At 41.2% G+C, this 14,772-nt stretch overlaps 1 protein-coding gene across 17 annotated transcripts in view; it reads left to right on the top strand.

The window, feature by feature from the left end:
- LINGO2 (leucine rich repeat and Ig domain containing 2) overlaps nucleotides 1-14,772 on the top strand; it is a 716,716-nt gene that overhangs the window by 480,874 nt on the left and 221,070 nt on the right. For all 17 annotated transcript variants that reach the window (XR_005600176.1, XR_005600174.1, XR_005600175.1 and 14 more), the window contains one exon: nucleotides 13,309-13,469. The gene's annotated coding sequence lies outside the window, so the exon portion shown is untranslated. The remainder of the gene's footprint in view (nucleotides 1-13,308; nucleotides 13,470-14,772) is intronic.

Below are 14,772 nucleotides of genomic sequence, written 5' to 3'. Positions count from 1 at the left end.
TTGCTTCCTGGCTAGCTTCTTGCGGCTAGCTTACTAACACTAGTTAAACTGTGTTAGTAAAACCATTCTCAAAACTGGGTTAGCTTAGTAGCCTTGTAAAGAGCTTTATAGTGTAGTGTTGGTATCACCCCATGTTCTCTACATTATTGTCTGGGGAAATGATTCTAGAACTTGGTGGGGCGGGGGGATAATTTAAAAAAACAAAAATTAAGAAGGAAGCAGCTGTCTTCAGAACAGAGATAATGGTCCAGGTCTGATTCTGACAGCAGAATTTTGGGTCTGACAACACAAGCATGGTCCAAACCCGACTGGTCATTTTAGTTTGCTCTGAACCTGATGTTGTCATAGGTAACTGTCTAATGAAATCAGCTTTAGGGAAACTGCACTTGTATTCTCCCTTCATGGTCCACCAAGGACACCCACTTTAGGCTCCTGGCTGTCACCTCTCTTGGGCAGGGATCCACATCTCACTCGCTCCTGACTGCGGCTTTTAAGGCCGCAACAGCTCTCTCCCTTACCCTGTGATATCCCCAGCAAGCCAGACAGCCTAAAAAGGCCAGTATCTGTACATTGCTTTCTCTTCAAGGGCTATGACCAGTGTATTGCCCACAGTTACAAGTTACCACACAGCTATTTCTAAGCAAGCACATTTATTCTTAAGATAAAAGTATTCCAGGAAAAACATTTAAACAATAAAAGAAACTACACACATGCTAAAAAAAACTCACCAGAAGTCACCCCCATCTCCTACCTGGGGCTCTGATAGGTGTCAGTCCTTCAAAACCCACAACTGGGTTTTCCTCATGGTTACAAATTCATCCATCTTAGATCCAGAACCAGAGTGCAGGCTGGGTGGCTCAGCCATGTCTTTATCCAGCTCAGGCCTTTGCTCTCGGCCTTCTGTAACAGGTAATCAGCAGACAATCGCCCTCTCCTCAGGATGTAGCTTCAAAATGCTTGGATTTTGCATAACTGAGTTAATTGCATAACTGAGAAGTTAATTTTCATTAACTTCTCCTTAAGGATTCATCAGGAAATCTACTTAGCACTTGTCTCAAAATTCCATACATATGTCTGGCATATTTTCAGTATAGTGTTTTGAACTCCCAGGTCTTTCATCTGTCACATCACTTCCTTGAGAGGTTATATACAATCCCGGACCACAATAATAAATAAACTTAATACAATAAGGTATTTCAAGAAATTGCTATATTTGTCACAAATGATATATTATGTCTTCATATATGACTGTATCCCAGAAACTGTGTGAAATAGGGCCCAGCTTCTTTAGAAGCTTGTGGGCTTGGGCATTTAAAATTAGTGACCTTTGTTCAATGTCATATAAAGTCAACTGTTCCAGGTTTCTACTTGTTTTGTTTATATATCAAACTATCTGCTTTAAGGCCGATCTGGTCTTTTCTGTATTGTACCCCGGCCACTGTACATATAACTACAGAACTTTTGAGGCCATGTTTAACCAGCATTTACATTAGTTGCTGCTGGTGAAAAATCTCAAGGCAGAAAGTCTACTGGGTATGAAGGTTACATCAGCTTATTATGCATTTCTATTACAGTAGCATCCAATGGCACCATTCAGGATTCGGGGGCCCATTCTGGTAGATATTGTGCAAACACAGGTAGAAAGGGTCCCCATTTTGGAGAGCTTACAATCTAAAAGCCCCAAGAACAGATAAAGGGTTAGGGATTGAGATATAACATACCACCAAAGGAAGTAGCAGAAAGCAATAGAAACCTTTGTTGTGGAGAAGAATAAGGGAACTGAAAAAATGGTGGTTATTGACTGGGACGGGGCGTGGCCAGGATGGGGATTTGACAGTTCAGCAGATCCTGAGTGCAGGACTCCCGATGGGACACAGCTGCACCTTGTAAATGTCTTGTGATTGAACCCTGAAGGAAAACCTGGGCAATGCCTGTTCTTCCTTACTCGTATGGCTCAGGAGAACTGGCTAGCCCAGGAATTTAATTTATATCTTCCTGTGGTAGCACCAACAAATCTGCTCTTGCATAGAGGATCCTACTTCTTTGCTTGGTAGTCGTCACACCAGACGTGATTATATATCGGCTAAAGATACAAATCCATTCAGTTGTAATTGTTATCTTGTTAGGCATCTAACTGTCTGATAGGAAATCAGTGATTACATTTCCATTCAGAATCTTTCTTCATCAGCTGCAAAACAAGCCCTATGATTATCCCATCGTAATTGTGAGAACAGAGCCTTCATTATTACACTGCTAATTGTTTTCAGTTGAAGAGTTATGGGAATTTAGTTTTTATAGACCACCCAGCCAACTACTTTAGATATGGTGATTTTTCTCATTGTGTGCAATGTAGCAAATTGATTTTATAGATTGTGAAAAGAAATGAAATTTGTGTTGTCCTTTTGGGACACAAAATAGTACTCGTCTGCTGTACTCTGTGCTTCTACCATGTCTTTCAGTCCAAAGTGTTGTACAAATATTCATGAAACACTCCTAAAAGAGAGCTTCAATTATGCTCACTTTGCTGATGGAGAAGCTAAGACATACAGAATTTAAGTGGCTTGCCCTAAATCATGAGATGACTCAGTGTGAGCCAGAAATAGGATTCAGTTCTCCTAACGGCTTCCTGCACTGACACAACTTGACTTCATATCTATCATGAAATCTTATAACTGATGATAATATCAGTTGTTCCAGGGGAAATAATGGCTGCCGATAAATGCTTTGTGTTGCATTCATAATGCTTATTGTACTGTTAACTTAAATATCTATTACATGCACACAGTGGTAAGAGAACATGAAGGGAACAGTCTTTAATTACATGATCACAGGACCTCTGCCTCGTTCAGGGCACAGAATGGACCTGCTCTGAATCGTGGTTGTGTAGGGAAGGAGGCTGTTGTCCTAATCTCCTTGCCTAGCCAGTCCTAGTCTGCAGCCCAGTTACCAGTCAGTGTCTCTCCTTCCCCTCCTGCTCCAGTCCCAACCTCTGCAGGCTCCTTGTCCCAGTCCGCTCCCTCCGCCACACTCCCAGTCTGGCTCTTGTTCCCTGTGCATGTGAATCAGGCAGCTTCTTCCTCCATGCTGCCTGGGAGTTGTCAAGGGGGTCATTCAGAGCACAAGTGGGATGACTTCATTCCCGTGCCTGGTCCCACCCCAGCCCTGCCCTGAGAGGCTAGGAGCTGCAATGACAAGGCTTTGCACTTGTAACCCTGGGCTGAATAAGCAGGCTTGCTCTCTGGGGATGGCACATGCATGATGCACTCAGTACTAGGAGCTATGAGGGGATGAACCATGCTCAGTGTGGACGGGGTCTTCAGAGATTTTAGCTGCTGAAATAAGAAGTCTCTGTGAGCATTTGGGAACTGAGATATCCCGAATCTGACAATGTGGCCAAATGTGGGTGGATTTTCACACAAACAGCAAAAGGCACATCCCTGACACACAGCCCTTCCCTCCTCCCTCCTTGTCAAATTTCAAATTTCTGCTTCAAAGCTTGGGGATGCTAGAGCTTCCCAAGGAAAAGTTTATGGGGCTTTTTTTAACAAGGGCAAACAATGTATTTTTTTCTCTAGCCTTTTTTCTAGAAACTGCTGAAATGTTTTGAGTGGAACTTTCCAAAATTTTCAGCCTGAGGCAGTCACCTAACATGGAAAATTTCAACCCAAATAGTTAAAGTTTAGCAAATGTATGAGCAACTGAAAGCAGGGCGTTATACTGGGAAGTATCAGGCAACCTTATTATTATGTGGCACAACCAAAACCAACTATAATCACCAGGGTATGTATTGTCTACTGTATTGTGAAAAGTCAGTAAGTAATTCATTTTTGTAGAGGGATCTCCTTGTCATGGGGAATTGGTAAATATTGCTAGTGTCTCTGAGCCAATCCATACAAACTGCTGAACACCACCTGGAAGTTGCTTAGTTCCTTCAGAGGTGGTGTAGAATGCTCAGTACCTTTCAGGGTCAGGGCATTTCAGTAGCCCATGAAAGAAAGCAAAATACTGCATGCTCTGGGCCAAATTCAGTCCTGCTGTATGTGGACCCAGTTCCATGGAAGTTAGTGGAGTTACACCAGGGCTGAATTTGGCCCTTTTATTTTCTATTGCCAAGAATAAGCAGTTTCAGCTCTAGCATTTCAGTCACTTGTGCTTCAGGATGGCATTTAGTCATTCCTAATGTGCAGTTACTGCTCTATTGATAGGCTACAAGCAGATTTCTACAGGTTTTTGAGTTACTTGTGGCACTTCTAACCATATCCGTGATGTGACTTTACCCTGCAGTGTATTGGTTTTATAAATCAATATAGTTTGAAAAACCAATGCCAAAATGTAAATATAAATAATTACGCTGGAAAGAAACTTGATAAGAAATATTTTAGTTAGAAATGTGAAGTATGTTACCATACAATGGCATTCTTTTTTCATGTGTCTGGCAGTCTTTTTTGTGGAAGCAATGAAATGTTTCAAGATAAGGATAAACTAAATTGATGTGAGTGAAGTGTCTTAATGCAATATCATAATACAGGCGGCATTAGTTAAAGATGTTCTGCTTGATTCTACTCTCTCATCAGTGGAAATCAGCACAAATGTCACTGAAGTCAATGCATGTGCGCCAGGTAGAAATCAGCGTGAGTGGAAAATAAGGGACGCTGACTTTAAGGGCCAAATCTTGAGATGTGCTGAGCACCCCCAAGTCCCACTGAGTGGATGTTGCGGATACTTGACACTTTTCAAGATCAGATTCTACCTTACCTGTAGGATCTGAGCCATCCTTGTTGCTTTAGAATTGAATGCTTGAAGAAGGAGTTGATTGTTAAGCATTGTGACAGAATGATTTGTTAAGTTCCAGTGAATGATACCTTTTGAAATTAAAACAGCTGCTGCAGGTGTTACCGAGGACTTCATTTGGCCCGCAGGACTTTTATTCTTCGTGATGAGGCAGTAGATATAAAAAAACCCAGCTTGACTCTCAGAATCCAGGCTGAGTTTACAGGCAGTTAGAAACACAGACACCCTGTACAGAAATGATAAAAATGCAACTCTAAAATTGTATTTTTAGTCATTTTTCAGAGCAGAATTGCACTCTAAGAAGAGGGAGCATTTCCTTTTTCCCAAGTAAGGGTTTCCACATCTTTTTTTCCTACTATCCGACTCGTTCAGTTTGTTCTGCTTCCTAGAGTGAGGTGTCCTGCTGCGATCCCTGTTCCGCTTGTTCTGTGTATATTTTTAATTCAGTTAATTCAAATCAGCATGTTTTGCTTAGTTCTCCAGGATTTCAGAAACTGAGATTCAAATTTGCTTTTCTAGGTACAAATTTAATGCAGATCAAGCCATTTAAATCAAGGATGTTTCATTATGTTTAAGTTATTATTATATATTTATAAAAAAAATTATAAAACTAAAAAAAAGTTTCACTACTCTGAAAAATCAATCTCTATCTCCAATATATATTTTATTGTCATGCAAATAACGGTTCAGAATTTATTATTGATTTAGCTAGCTATGAAAAATATTTGCTTTATGATCCCAGCTCTGGGAATTTCAGGGGATTATTTAGGAGCTTATCAAAACATGTACTATGGGGACACATCTAATCCAGGAGGCTTGGGAGTCGGCCTGCTTGCATCTGGAATCATAACAAAGATTAATCTTTGGAATCTGTCACAGTGCAATTGACAAATCTCCTTTGTTTGACCAGATTCAGAAGGCCTACCTCTTGGATCAGCACTTATCTCCTAGCCAGAAGGTCAGGGGCCAGGTTCTGAAGCTGGGGGATTATTTTTGGGTGGGTGTGTGTGCCAACCAATACATTACCAACTGTTGACAGGATTACAGCGACTGTTTTTACACCGAGCTAGGAGGGTTTCTACAGAGATTCTTGAATCAGATGAACATAAAAAGAATGTCGTGGATGATTCGTATAAACTGTGTAATTAGTAACGAAGCACTGGGACCTGCAACACCCTCATGCCATTTATACTATACTGAAATCATGGGTTTAGTAATAGAATAGCAGTATAGTCATCTGGTTATGAGTATCTCTTTTTTTCAGGGGTTGTGGGTAATTTTATAATTCCTGAAAAGTGGATATGGAAAGTCTGAGGTTTTGTGAATTGTTTAAAAAAAATTAAGACAAAATTCATTCTAAACATTCTAAAACTGGCAAAGCATTGGTTTTAACTTTTGCAAAATAAAATGTTTCTTTCTGTTTTCTCATCCTGGCCTCACAACCAAAAGGGAACAGAAACTTGCACATTTCCACAGGGTTTTAAATTCTAGAACTCGTGAGGCCAGATAATCAGTTGGCGTAAAATCAGCATCGCTCCACTGAAGCGATTCCTGAATTACACCAGTTCAGGATCTGGTCTGTGCTATCCTTACTAATTCTTCCTGTCTATCCCAATCTCTTGCATACTGCTACTGACAGTAGCTTCATTTTTTTTTTTTTACTGCATATGAGAATTGTAGAAGTTAGAGCAGGATAAGACCTATCAAGTCATCTTTTCATCCCTCTGCAAATTCAAGATTTTTCCCAATAGTACATTCTCCAGTGTTTTGCTAACTCTACTTTTAAACGACTCAAGCATTGATTAATCAATGAAAGTTCAGCTTTTATATTCCTCTCTGTCCCCCAAAAGGAGAAGTTTAGACCCATAAGATTAAAGGATGTTGGTGAATCATTCTTCTGTCCTCTGTGATGTCAGCATTTATGTGGGAATAGTGTTTGCTGGTTAACTACTGCTGTAATAACCAGTGTTACAGAGAGAGTACAAAATATTGTTATCTGCGCCACAAAAATTGTTGCCTTAAAATGATTTCTTGCTAGCTACAAGGTGCTAGCTCTTTTTATATGAAATGGACTTAGAGTCTAAGTGTATTCCTAGTAAACAGGTGTCCAGCAAATCACAATGGATCCTTTTGCTGGCAGACTCAAAAGACCAAGGGACTGAATGAATTTACACTTTCATCTCTCAGAGGTAGCTCTTCCAGGTCAGGATTGAAGCACATTACTGGGCAGGGTGCAGAAGCTTGTATTACCACAGCTCATGCTGTATCTGATCTATGGCTCAATAAAGGATTTTGGTTTAGAGAACTGCCTGTCCTGCACTAAATTAATTTTACAAGCTTTACTGGACAAGTTGTGTTTCAAAAGAAACATTTATCATCCAGTGGACTTTACACATAAAGTTTAAGATAGGTTCTTTCGATTTTGATAATAAAATAACTGTGTCTCTATTATTGGTATTAATGTTGTAATTAAATTTTGGTTAAAAATGAGCTCAGAGGTTTTGCCTTAGATTTATATATTTTGTTTGTTTTTGTTTGTGGAAGGACTGAAATGGACCCATCATCTCAGTCTACCATAGCAAGCTGCCCTCAGTTGCATCTGTTCCAGCCCTCCTCCTAGATGGAACATGGGTGACCTATTCAGGGTGAATGTTTTGTTATTGTCTTGCTCTCTTGTCGGAAGAGGCCTGAAAGAAAAATGTCAGTGCAGTGTTGTCAACTCTCGTGATTGTATGTTGTGTTTGATAAAGCCCCAGCTCCTGGAGTCAGGTGGAATGTGTGAGAATCTGTGTATAAAGTAAGTTTCTAGCCCTTTTGGCTGTGTAGGAAAACTTGAAAACATGAACCCCAAAGGCTCAAAAACTAGAAGGAAAATAAAAAGAACCCAACATTTATTATTTTTCAAAAATCTCCTCATTTTGGGGATTTGAATCATGACTGTTCAGTGCTTGGGGTTGTCCAGGTTGTAAGTGTTCCAGATGACAGCTGAGCTACTGAGGCTTCTCCTTGGACTTAAGTAGAAGGCCAAAAGGCACATGAGAAGGGCTGTGGAAAGACTTGCCAGGGAAACCCCAAACCAAGTGAAACTCTTCTGTGCTAATTGTATGGCCCTGCTGTCCTACGGGATGGGGTGGGTTTGCTGGCTAGCCCTTTCCCCTCACCAGACATCTTCAAAGACCATTTTAAGGGGTCCTTTCCCCTCTCTCCCACTCCACAATGGGTCTTCCGGGTGCTATGGTAACCCCCAGCCTCCATTATGCATCAGCATGCTAGGAAATGTTCCTTCTAGCACTACTGGTGGTTGCTCAGCTGAGATAGCCTAGGTAGTGGGCAGGGTGCTATTTCCATGACTGTTCGGTGTCCTCAGTCCACTTCCCAACAGACAGGTGTCCCCGTCGCAAAAACCTACCACCACACTTGAATCTCGTTGGCACCTTTGTTGGCAGTCAGCAACAGGTCAGAGACGGCAAAGACTTGTCATTCCTAGAGGTGGTCCTTTCATGACAGGGCTGAGCTACAAGAAGCTTGCATTGCTATTGTCCCTACTGTTCTGCTGCATCTGTGTACATGTACAGGCCAGGACCACGACTGCGTGTCGTGGTCTATGGCCAGATGCATGTTGTAAACACTATAAAATCTGTCGTGGTTTAGGTTGTATTTGGTGTGGTACTGCAGTTGGCTGCAGAAGGTAGTTTAGCCAAAGCCATCAGACTGCTTTCTGCAGTGATAGCTCTGGTCATTCTCTCCTCTATGCTGATTGGCTGTTGGGCTCCAGCCCCCTCACTTGCCTTGTCTTTTCATCTAGCTAATCCTCTCCCATCAAAAGGATTTAAATAACCAAGCCAAACGAAAAGGCTGTCAGATCTCACATGACCCTTACCATCATTGCACGCTTCGCTCTGCGTGCCTGTATTATTCCTTTCTCCCATCCTGTTGCCTCTCGTCTATTTAGATTGTAAGCTCTTTGGGATGGTGTCTCATTCTGTGTATGTACAGTGCCTGGCACAATGGGGCCCTGTTCTTGGTTAGCTCCTAGGCTCTGCCATAATAAACAGGATAAATAAGGAGGGGGCAAGGGGCAAGGAACTTCTCCCGCATTTGTGCCCTTGCCAAGAGCCAGACAAAGTCCTTCTTCTTGCACGTAAACAGGGCAAGATCTGCAAAAGGCTTATGCCATCGGTAGCGCTAACCTCCCCAAAGGAAGGGAGAGACCAAGCCACAGCTCTGCCTGCACTCTGTCAGGCCGCAGAATTGGTGCTGTGTGGGGAAAGGGCATGCTGCACCTTGGGAGAGGATGTGACTGGGAGCTGCTCTTGCCTTTGTTGTCACAAAGTTCCTGAAGATGTTGGACTAGATTCTGCATTGCATTAAACCTCATGCAACCATTTCCACCTGTGCACAGTGGGTGCATAATGCCACTGTTCTTACCCGGTAGCACTATGTGCCTGATTTGCACAGGTGGAAATGCTTATGCAAGGTGCAGTGCTATGGAGATTCAGGCCCATTGCATCTGCCTCAGGCCCAAAGCCTTTGCAAGCTCCCTGTATCCTTGTACTACGGCACTGTGCTTTTAAAGGTACAATGCAGCCCTTAGCTTATATTTTCAGTTCTATTGTCAGTTCTTTCTTCTTAGAAAGTGGGATAGAAATAACAGAAGGTATGAGTAAGTGGAGGAAATACTGGAAGTTAGATATTGAGCTCATCTAGGTTAATGGGCGCACGGGGGATTTTAGGTGTAGTGCCATGTTTGGTCTTTCCTACTTGTACTTCCTTTTTAATACCAGCTTTGTTGAATGCTTGTACCCTGTAAAATCATTGCTAATACAGTTTCATTAAAAGCAGTACAGGCAGTCAAGTTTCCTTTTACTGCAGTAAAATAATATATTGTTGTAAGACAGATTACATTGATCTGCCACAAGGCAATGAGAGGTGAAAGAAAGCTGTTGATGCTTCAGTCTTTGGACCATTTTATGTAATTAACAAAAAGAATAAAGGTTGCGAGCTCAAATCTGTCCAGTACAGCAGCTCTTAGATGACAAGCAAAATGAAATCTTAAGAATAAAACAATTGATTTGTCTCTAGCATTTGCAGTAATCTGAACCTTATTTTTAAAACATTCTTGGTCAAAACCTTGGCATTGGGACCAAGTCTAAAATCCATGGCAGGTAAATGGGTATTAACCAGCTTCGATCCTGTGCTTTTTCCTTTTCTGGAAAACTAAACATAATCAATTTGTGTCCGTGACTGGAATACTAACCCAGAATTTCCGTTCCATGATTCGCAATGCATTGGGTAGAAACACTGGGTACACTACAAAGACACCTAACATCATGGACGTAAGGGACAGTGGGCTGTTTTTATTTTACTTTGTTTCTTGAGGAAATATGTTGAAGTAAATCTGTTATATTTCTTACCACTTTACTGTCCTTCGCTATCACTCACTCTCCCCATCCTCCTACTCGATCAAATGTTTCTTCACTCACCTCTGGTCATGGTCCAGCAGCTCAGATTTCTCTATCCCTCCCACCTCCCTGCACTGGTGCATCTTTGTTCTGCCGGATCCCTGGTGTCTTTGTTCAATACCATCCCCTCCTCTGCTCTTGACTCATTTGCCCCACAGTTCCCACTGTTCAGTCCATCCCATCAATCAGCAATCATTGCTCCCCCTTTGCATCAGTTTTCACTGTTCATTTTCCTGTGCTATTGAGCAACTCTTGTGAAAATCCATAGACCACACTGATTTTCTGCACTCCTCAATTTGTCTGCTCTTCCTTAAATTCTGCCATATGCCTCCTCCCCCTTGATTGGCGTGCATGCCTTCCCTCTGTCACCTCTTCTCTCTCAGTCGTCTTATGCACTCTTAGCTTCCTCCCCACTTCGCTTTCTGCACAAGATTTTTCTACCTTTTTTTTTTTTTGTCCTTTCAAGTGTTAATATCAAGTGCAAGCTCTCCTCCTCCCATGGCCTCACCCTCTATTCTGCCTGGACCTCAAGCCATCCTCCTCTCCTTCATCCCATTCTCTGATTTAGTAGTGTCCTTCCCTACTCTCAACCTCCAGGCCCTGAATTACCTGCCCTTCCTCTGTTCAGCTGATCCTCTTGATCCCATTACCTTCTGCCTTTTCACCTCTGATACCCCTTTTAAGGTGTCTCAGGCTGATCATAACAATGTTGAGGTATCCAAATTTACTAATCACTGTTGAAAATATTGGCCTTACTTTCTTAAGTACCATGTGCACCTGGGCACATGTGCAGCTTTTAATTAGCACATATTCAAAATGTTATGCATTGTATGCGCTGTACAAACAATAATTGAATTAAACCATGTTTTCCTTTTTCTTGTTGAGAGATCTACTCATTGATAAATGGCTACATATTTGTTCATGCTGGTGTGTGTGTGTGTGTGTGTGTGTGTGATGTTACATTCCTACCTAATTCCTTCTTGCCACCTCTGTGGAAATGTCACCACGGGATAGCTAGCTACGAAAAAGGCCCGATGCAGTACATTTATAGCTAAGGAACATTATGAGCTGTAATCTTAGATTCACAAGGGTGTCTCGTTTTGTGTTTTGTTAAAATTTCCTGCCGCTTCTGATCCTTTATGCATATTAGTGGCTGATCCTGTGCATATTAAACTCGATGGCAAAACTCACAGTAAAATCTTGGTGCAGGATCAGTCCCCAGCTGTATTAACACTATAAGTGTTCATCTGACCTTGAGTACAGGAGATCAGAACAGAGCTATTAGTCTTGATCCTTATTAATATGGGTGCATCCAAGTACCTATGTTTGATCTCTGTACACTGCTGCCTTCTCAGCTAAACTCACCCAGAAGCCTGCAATAAATCTACCACTGTTTTTTGTTGGTGGTGTATTGTGCATAAGATGCAACCAACCATCTCCTTAACATTGGGCAAAATATGTTTTGTGGGTTTTTTTTGTTTACTTTACATTTTTACTACATGGGTTTCTTTTTTACCCTGTCATTTGTTTGTAAATACCTTTTTGCTTCTCTTGGTTACGCTAATGATCACTCTAGGTTGCAGAACAGTTTCTGTTATGGCCCTCATGTTTTAGCTCATTTGTAGCTGTGTAACCTTTATCTTTTAAAGCAAAAATGTGTCAGACTTAGTGTCTTCCCAATGGTGAAAGATTTAAAAGTTAGAGGAAAAATCGGGTTTTTTTTTTTTGGAATATGATGGTGGGTGGGGGGAACCTCTCCCCCATAGACACACACGCATTTGCCATGTATAATAGAATGTAAGCAATATTCAAGAAGATGGCATTCACCTCTAGGGGTAGGGAGCAGGTGGTGAATACACTGCCAGCTTCCCAGAGTGTTCCATAGGCAATGACAAAATCAGCTTTAAGTTCCAGCAGAGGCTCAATAAGAGTTATAATCTTAGATGCACAAGTGTCTCTTTCTATTGTTAACATTTAGTTCTGCAGCTGATTCTTTTGGCATATGAGGGGCTGATCCTGTGTGCATTAAACTCAATGGCAAAGCTGAAGGGCCCCAAAGGAATCACTGCCTCTTCTGGGTGCCGTGGCCCTGATATCCCCTGGCCGCTCTGTGGACGTTGCCAGTGAGATCTGAACTGTCCAGTCAAGTGGAAGTTGCACAAAAATAGTATCACTGCAGCCAAATTCTCCAGGCAGTTTTACTGCTGCTGGGAGCCACAGCCTGGCTTCCACTGATAGAAACCTGGGGCAAGATAGAGAACGCCCATGGCAAAATAAATACCCATGGTACAGTTCAATTCTGGCTTTTCTTGTTAAATGTCTACCACACAGCTTATAGAATGTGTCACGGGAGTGAGTAGATGTTGCTGTAGGAAGCTGAAATGTTTATTTTTTTGACTTTTTAAAAATGCTGCAATCTTAACGTTGCGTAAATGTTGAGGGCCAGAACCTCTGCTGGTGTAAATCAGCGTCGCTCCACTGACTGTGTATTTGTTTATACCAGTTGAGCATCTGGCCCTGAATATTTTGCCTTTACATGTACATTTTTTTCTTATATGTAAGTGATAGTGCAAAAAGTATACATGCCTGATATTGGTTTATATTCAGCCTTGTACTGTTTGTCAGCTGGGAAGCCCACTATGGAACGCCCAAAAATTACTGAGTTCTACTCATCACTCCTTTCTCAGATAAAATTCCTATTGGCTTTGCCTGAGGAAAGGGTGTTGAATGGGACCCTCTCTGAGAAGGGACCCACAGCTGTGTTTGCAGCAGAGTCGTGGTGGAGAGCTGTAACTTTTTAAAGATAAATATATTATTATTAAGCCTGACAGTTTTAGTAGATCGATAACTACATGGTATAGCAACACATATTCAGCAAAAACAATTTCTGTGGATCAAAAGCTTTACAGTCTCTGGCCTTAATGTTTATCAAGAGCCATTTATGGGTTTGTACATGCTCCTTTATGAAGCACTTATTGATTAACTAGTGATGCCCCTGGTCGTTGGACATGGTTGACTATTTTTCAATTAAAATAAAATAATATTTGTGTTACAGGTTCATTTCGAGCAGTTTGAGTTGTGGTGCCGTGAGAGATGCTGTTGTCCATGACAGGATGGGATTATTATGATCAAATACTCTATTTTGACTTCTCCCAGTGGCCAAGAGCTTCATATGGTAGACAGCCAAGGACTGGACTTTTACTAATAGTGTAACAGGTAAGACTATTGAAATCAGTTAATTTATTGACAGCTTCCAGGACTTCTATTAACTGCAGTTGTCCATAGCATTATATATCGCTCTCCTCTTTGTTTTTTATATTATATGGCTACTTTTACTGTATTATCTCAGAGTGATGTCTGTCATTTAAATTAATCCTTCTATTCTCCAGGTGCGATAAGGCAAAGACCAGGCTTAAGATTCACATTAGATAGGAACAATACAATTTTAATCACATACCTCCGAACAATAGGTAGGAATACAAAGATGTGCTTAGACATTATATTTACTGTGTGTGTGTGACTTAAATTGTGATAAGGTAATCACTTGTTTTTCCATAAAAACTGTATTAGGGTTGCTACTGGTCTAGAATGTTTGCACTATCATATCCATTCTTTTTTTTACTGTGGAAATCTGTTTTCTGCAAAAGATACAAAGAGATGATTCAATTTCACTTTCAAATAGCTCATGCATTACCTGAGAAATTTTGCTTTCTTGAAAAAGAAAAATGTTTTTGACTTAATCAAAGGACAAAAATCCAAGGGGATGGACTCTGCTGTCCCTTACATCTGCGTAAATCAGGAGGAACTCTGCTGAACTCAATGGCATTGCACTAGTCTGAACTCAATGGAAGTAAGGTAAAGCTCAGGCCTGTAGCAGCTTAGAATGGCCAGCATATATGTTGTTTTATTTCAAGAGCCTGAGAACTCCTCCTTACCTTTTGGTGCCAGGCTAATTAATCTCCCTGCTCAGAACTATCCATAAAAATTAATTTACTTAATTTGATGTCATCTGATGTGATGAGAGTCAATCAGCCCCTACTGAATAACCAAAATTAAGCTCATCTGCTGTGTCTCCAATAGACATCTCAGTAGTTTGGGGGGTGTTTCTCCCCATCCCCTGATTCTCTGTATCTTTCTTCCCTCCCCCATGCGAGATTGCAGCTAAGCCAAAATGTAGAAACCACTCATTAGTCTGACACCATGAACAAAGTGCCAGACTGCTTGGTGGTGCTAGTGACTGTCCTCCTTGGGACATAAAACTCCATGTTTATTTGACACTGGTTAAAGTCAATAATAGTCATCATCTGTGTTGTGACCCAGTAAAAGGGGCCATTTATGAGTCTGTTAAATTTTCTCAATGTATATATGTACTGTAACAGATATTGACAGAACTATTTTTGTTGTAATGACTGGGAGGAGGAGGGGAATACAGCCGGTTCACTGTTCATCAGTGCATTGAAGATAAAAAACAGTAATTAGAGCAAGAGGCATATTTGTAAACCTGATTACAAACTTAATC

This window comes from Mauremys reevesii, linkage group 6, assembly GCF_016161935.1.
Source record: "Mauremys reevesii isolate NIE-2019 linkage group 6, ASM1616193v1, whole genome shotgun sequence".
In the NCBI taxonomy this organism is placed as follows: domain Eukaryota; kingdom Metazoa; phylum Chordata; order Testudines; family Geoemydidae; genus Mauremys; species Mauremys reevesii.
Note: the sequence above shows the minus strand (reverse complement) of the source record. Positions and strands in the feature narration are given on the sequence as shown.